Raw genomic sequence first — 6,931 nt, 5'->3', positions numbered from 1 at the left:
TGTTTGGAGACCTCCCACGCGGCGGTAAAAGGTCGGAAGGTTAGAACGCTCGCAAAACCGCCCCCGTTCTAATTTCTTTATGCTCTCCTTCAAGGGTTTTTTTTTTCACAAGAGAATGACATCAAAGCTTCTTCTTTGGAAATTAGAAAAGTGTCTTCCTTTTGTTATTTCGTTTAGTTTGTCAGACTGAATTTGCAGACGGCGATCGAAGTATATCGCTTCCCTTTTAATATTTATAAAGCGATCCGCCCTTCGTCAATGTGGAAATCTACGTTCGTGTTTCGTCGATTTCCACTTCAGAAATATATTATAAGTGAGTTAGTTACAAGAAAAAAGAAGAAGAAAACTACGCGGAGAGCGTAATAACAGCGAACTGTTCCCAGCAATTTTCCCTTACTATTATCAACGTCGTTTATCCGTCATCAGAATCAATAGAAATTATAGCTTGTAAATCAAGCGCAAATTCCTCCGTTAACCACCAATTCCAGTAAATGCACGTTAGAGGACTCTCTTTCTATCGTGTTACCAACCCATAGAAAACTCATATTTAATTCACATACGAAGTATAATAAATTAGCAAACACTATAACAATATGATGTACAAATAATTTCGTTTTTTTAATATATATATATACCCTTAGCATGTCACAGTCCACTACCTTTCAAACGCATGCTATTCCCATGCCTCTTGTGTAATAAATTTTAGAATTGTATTTGAATTAATAATAGAAATATCAATACCACAATTCACCAAAAAAGACAAAACAAACAATATACATTTCAATGATACCAACCCATTGAAAATATAGTATTTAAAATAATGACATAAACGTCAAAAGTATTACCAGATCATAGAAAAATACCAAATTTAGAAAAATAAAAAAAATCATCTTTCAACCAATTGATTATCAGAGAATTGCGTTTATTTAAATCGTAGCCATGTCACGGTCAAGCAAAGAAAAGTCTGAAATTATTAATAGAAACATTTTTTTTTGTATCAACATATTTTTTTTTTATATAATGAAACATTATCCGATTCTTGTGACCTAAAACTGAAATCGGATAGTTTTAAAATAAAGCAGAAACGCGGAATCTTCATCATCATCATCTACAACAACATCATTCAATGGCGACCAGAAAGTGGGAGTCTGATTCAGACTGAGATGGAGAGACAGAGGAATGAGAGCCGCACGACCATTGTCGCTATTTATACGGATCGACACGGTAGCAAGGAAAGAAAAAACGGGAAAATATATGGTCGAATATAAATAGATGAAGAAATCATATGAAAAAAAAAAAACGAATATACCCAAGACTCTAAAATAGTATCTTCAAAAAGTTTAATTAAACTTTAGAAACAGTTGTTTTTTTTTTTAATTATAACTTTAGGCTTAACATTTTGTTGATTTTCTTGATACGTCAAAACTTTTCTCTTTTAATTAAAAAAAAAACTAATAGATTTAGAATACTGCTAACTTACAGTAAAAACTAATTAGTGTTATTTTTAATTGCAATTAATCACGGGTAATTAATACTCGAAAATCGTATTTGATTGATTTTTGTCTGTTGGAAGTAATAACATTTCTATTTGTTAAAAGATCTGTCTTTCAAATGGTCATGTCGATTCTCGTCACCCGTTCAGGTACACATGTTGCTTAACTTCGCGTTTTATCAAATAATTGGTGATTCATATTCAATAATCATGTTTGATTACATGACAAGATTTGTCGATCAAGTGGTCAAGAGCTGGTCACCCAGCCAAATGCGTATATTGCTTAACTTTCGGCTTAAAACGAAAATATATGTTTATTTTTACTGTTCATACCTCAACTCATAAATTAAACAAAATAATCCAAATACACTTGTCTGAGCACTTTAACTAAATCTTTGAATGGCATCCGTCTATCGCCGCTTCCGTTCACTTTTGTTTTCCGCTTGTCACACTCTTTTGTTACCGTACACGCCACCACGATTCCGCTCTTCTTTCCATCCCATTCGTAAACGATCAAAACGTAAACACTGCATGTAACATTGACATCTTCATGTTTAAGATAATAATTATGTCAGGGTGAGGAAAACAACAACAATAATACGAAAATAAAAGAAAAGTTAACTCACCCGTCTGTGTGCAACCTCAAAGCTTCCATCGCAGTTCATGAACATACACAGTATATACGTGTGATTAAAGTTTCTGTATGCTGTTGATGATGGTTTTTTTTTTGTTGTTGTCGTTTTATTTTAATTTTCTCTCTCTCTATCTCTCACACTTTCTGTTTGCGAATCTCTCCACTCCGGCACGGATGAATTAACCCATATTACGGAACATCCTCCTTTGTTTCAGGAAAACGCGCGGCTGACTGAAACAAACGAGAGAAGAAGCAACAAACACCAAAAAAAACAAACAGCAAAAGCATGCGCGATAATTCACGTTCTATTCAACGCTTATTTACATTTGACTAAACGCAATACTTGTCAAGTAACTTGTCAATTGCTATTATCAATGGAAAACCGATACAAAGCATAAGCGATTCCCAATATTCTCATATTGACACTTGTAAAGCTTTTCAATGAACTTGTCAATTCCACTTGATGAAAACTTCATGTGTTTACGTCTGGTATTCGATAAATTGAAACACTCATCAAGTTTAACTCAATTCTACTATTTGTGATTTATTGTAATGAAATAAAGGAATGTTATACAATAAAAAAATACTTTCTTAATGTTTCAATTGCGTATCGCAAAACCTATCGACGGCTGCAGTTTATTTCGAAAAGGGCGCTACAGGTGATAGCAATAACAATTGACACCAATAGTTGCTGCACTTCGTATTGGATTTCAGATTTACAACAAAAATAAAATGGGTATTCGTCTATGGTAAAGGATGATGATGATGATGATAATGATGTTGTTGTTGTTGTTATGAAGTGGTTATTCGTTTCTTTACCTGGATTCGAGATAGCGGTGAGCCGTGGTAGTGTGTGTCATCGCAAAGAAATCCGAAAAGGGAAGAAAAGTAAGAGGCAAGTAGATAGAGAGAGCCTTTATTATTCTCGTGCTCTTCTGCCGTTCTTAATTTAGACGCACCACTAAACACACTCCAATTTAAACACTATATACACACTACACAAATATTCACGCACGCTCACGCACATACAAATACGCGGCGTGGATTGAATGTGCGTGTGTGTTTGAAAGAGAGAAAGAGAATTAAAGGTAAAAGTATATTGCTGTAGTTCTTCTGGTATCGGAACTCTTGGATTCGGTTGAGCGTGTTGCTCGAGGAGCGCGTGTGATCGATCCGCGGCGCGGGGTCTCTCGACTTGTTTACCACCATCAAGTCATCCGATGATGATGATGACACATGTCAGCAGCAGTGGATGACCTCGACGACGACGATGTTGATTGTCGGTTGTCATGGTAGTTGCGATGACGACGTAAGACGTAGGTGGGTTAGGTATGTGATGATTGCAGGACGCATCCGAGTACGGCACGGCACGTACAGAATACACAGGGTGTTCGAACGGAATGAGGAGCCGCCGGTGACGAGAGATTAGAAAGAGACAAAGGGAGGCAGCGTGCGCGCCTGAGCCAACCAGGAGCAGCAGCAGAAGCAGAGGCAGCAGCAGCAGCACCACACGAGTAGAGAGACCCCATCGCACGGAACGATGATGCGCAAAAACAACACACAATAAACGTCGACTCCGCTCTTCCGCGGGAAACCGCTCTCCGATCAATCATCGCCTACGACGATGATCAACCCTAAACTGCCGCTCAATTGCATAACCCGGTGTGCAACCATGCACATCATTATCGTGGTTACTTAGATGATGCAATAAGTAATTTACCACAATTAACCTTTAACATTTCGCTAAAAATCCTCAGCTTATTTCTCATATACAGCAATGTCTCGCATAGTGCGGATTCACTTTATAATTACAAAACAAAAATATTATTTACTTATTGAAAGAATACATCGCGTTTATACTAAAAGATTAAACCAAAACAATAAAAACTATGTGAATTAATCATCTAATACTTCCTCAACAGTAATGATACAAATACAAAATAGTACGTGACAAATCGAGTGAAAGCTAGACTTAATAACACACACAAAAAAATGATTCTAAAATTGCGGAAATAATCAGCACATAAGACTTTTCTAAATGAAAAATAATAGTTTTTTTTTTAATTATTAAATCAGATTACGTTAAATGAGGAAACTAAATATTTGCTGTGAATTATTAATAATTAAATCAGTGAAAATAACGTTGAAATAAATTGAGAAGTTCAATTCTATAGTGTCCATTTTTAAATATGAAATTTCGTTATTGGTGAAATGAGAAGGCCAATCGGAAATCGAGTAAACAGTCATAAAAGACGGACGACAACAAATAAAAAGCCGGCCTATCGCATTCAATTTGGAATGCACAAAAAATGAACTGTGAATACGAATAAGCGTTTGGAGGCATGGCATAAAAGCAACAACGATAACCAATGGCAGACTCGTAAAGTAAACACGGATGAGCGATGAAATTACACAAAAAAAAACGGTTTAGAATAAACGTATGCTAGAAAGAGCGATTATTGTGCATGTAAAAAGCAGTCGATTAAGTCTAGTTAACAAAGATAGAACAAAACAATTGAAAACGAAAGTAATGTAATGATAATAAAGTAATGATGACAGAAACTAAAATTAAATCCTATAATATATATGAAATGCGATACGTTGATTCGATGTAAAAGTTTACAGTCGGTTTTTGATACAAATTTGAACGCAGATCGATTAGCAAAATGTAAAGGATGGAGTATTTCGATATCCGCAAAATCAATGTTTACGGTGAGACGCGCATAGGAATTCACGGAATCTCAATTATGAATATCGAATTCAGTGAACGAGCGAGCATTCACTCAAGAAACAAGATTAGATATCTCTTGGCCATCGTATTAGAATTTAAAGAAAAAAAAAATGAAGAGAATAACACAAGTTTTGGACATTTGGATATTATTCGAATTCAAAAAGGAATCAAAGTCGCACGTTATCAAATCGTGCCAATGTCAAAATCGAAACAAAAGTCGGTGCGTTTTCGCTTCGTGAGATATGAAAAATGATGATTCCCGAAAATTAGTGCAGTGAGATCATCATACTACACACTCATATTATAATAGTGCTAGGACTTTAGAGCAAGGCAAATTCGAAAAAATGTTGCGGTTTCTTAGGTGAGGATACGTTTAAAAAAATGAAAACTTTTACATCTAATAAATATTAATAAATAATCATTTAAAATTTTGTAAGAAAATAATAGTGAATAACGGAAAGTTAACATTAGAAATTTTGAATGAAAAAAAAAACAAATATTGATATGAAATATCTTCATTCAATGCCTGGGGTTGTTCATTTTTCTAAGGTTTACGTAAGCGAAATGTCAAATGTGGAAAATACAATTTCATTTATTCTTTTCGTGCAACATATTTCGATTAAGAACAAATTGAAAATTGTGGCGGTTTTCGAACATGAATGAAAATGAACGACGCGAATTACAATTGCAAATGCGGTAATAAAATATGAATCAACGCATTATCTTTCGCCGTTTCCTTCGATTTAAATTTTTTTAAAATAAAATTACCTTATTTGCAAAAAAAACAATAAACTCGCACTCCCTATTTGTAGATGCACCTAACAGATGGGGGCTTTTGACGTTTAGTCATTAATTCAGCTAAATATATTTTATCACTTATCTTCTTTTTTTTTTATCTCCAACATGTTTGTACTTTCGCAGCATATTCGAAACGGTAATCAGAGAATTAAGTAAACGGAATAATATATGTAGTAGAATAATACAAGGTCTGCTGTAACAACTGCTCTTTGTTCTAAATATAAAGTAAGTGTTACTTTTGTTGAATATAAAATATTGATTTTTTTTTAATTAAAGAGATTTACATCAATTAATATTGATTTAAATCACTTTTAGGTCCTTATTCTACCCCATTTCCGGTTTATGGGCCGTCATAAATTTTTGTTGGTTTATGCGACTATCTGAATTTAAATTATAAGTTAGGTTTAATGTAATATAAAGGAATGTAATATAGAGGAAGTTAAAGGGCACAACTACATCCTGATAGTAGTACAAAAGTTAATGAAATTAAATAAACTACCAACGGCCAAACGATGAAGCCAAATATGTTAATGTGGGTAACGAAAAAGGTTTAGAATCACGGATGTATGCATGTAATGGCACTTGTCAAAAATTTATATTTTCAAAATTTATTTATTTTCTCTTTTTATTATCATCATCATATATATATATATATAAACGAAGTTTCGAACAACTAAAATCTATACATTATCTTACGAATTAGTAAAGTACCACGTCTTCTTTTAATAATAATAATAATAATAAAAGTATCAATAATAATAATAGTAATCATACTATATATATTTCTTCTGTATATAAAATTGCGATAAAAACCAATGAGTCGGATAGAGATGTTCTGTATGTTTTCTTTTGGTGGAAAAGAGAGGTTGAAGATAGACACACACACATACACACATATATAAAAAGAGACAGAGAAAGAGCGAGTGAAATAAGAGACATACCGCGCGATGCATCGTCGGTTGTTAATGCAGATGGCGCGCGGCAAAAGAACAAGAACTCAATATAAATTGTGTAATAATATAAAATACATGAAAACAAAACATATAAGAAAAAGAAAGAAAGAAAAAAAAAACAAATATTACTTCATACTTAAACCTAGGGGGAAGGGGGGGCATTACACAATAATTATAATAATGATAATAGAGACGTTACATCAGTAAACAGAGGTCGATCATCTGGGGATTCCCCTTCGCGTCTTCCTCCTCACCACCCCCGCTGTTTCCTCTCACACACGTACATACACACACACACACTTAACGCACTTCGCCGCCCCCTC

At 34.2% G+C, this 6,931-nt stretch overlaps 1 long non-coding RNA gene across 1 annotated transcript; it reads right to left on the bottom strand.

Annotated features, from left to right (window-relative positions):
* Positions 1-2,211: 2,211 nt before the first annotated feature.
* LOC108564128 lies at positions 2,212-3,656 on the bottom strand. The gene is made up of 2 exons (XR_001891124.1): positions 2,946-3,656; positions 2,212-2,357 (listed from the first exon to the last, which is right to left on the bottom strand). It is a non-coding gene; the product is annotated as an uncharacterized LOC108564128 (long non-coding RNA).
* Between the last annotated feature and the right edge of the window lie 3,275 nt (positions 3,657-6,931).

Source organism: Nicrophorus vespilloides, unplaced genomic scaffold (genome assembly GCF_001412225.1).
Source record: "Nicrophorus vespilloides isolate i.1.1-1 unplaced genomic scaffold, Nicve_v1.0, whole genome shotgun sequence".
Lineage (NCBI taxonomy): Eukaryota > Metazoa > Arthropoda > Insecta > Coleoptera > Silphidae > Nicrophorus > Nicrophorus vespilloides.
The sequence above is the reverse complement of the archived record's forward strand: the minus strand, read 5'-3'. Positions and strand labels throughout refer to the sequence as shown.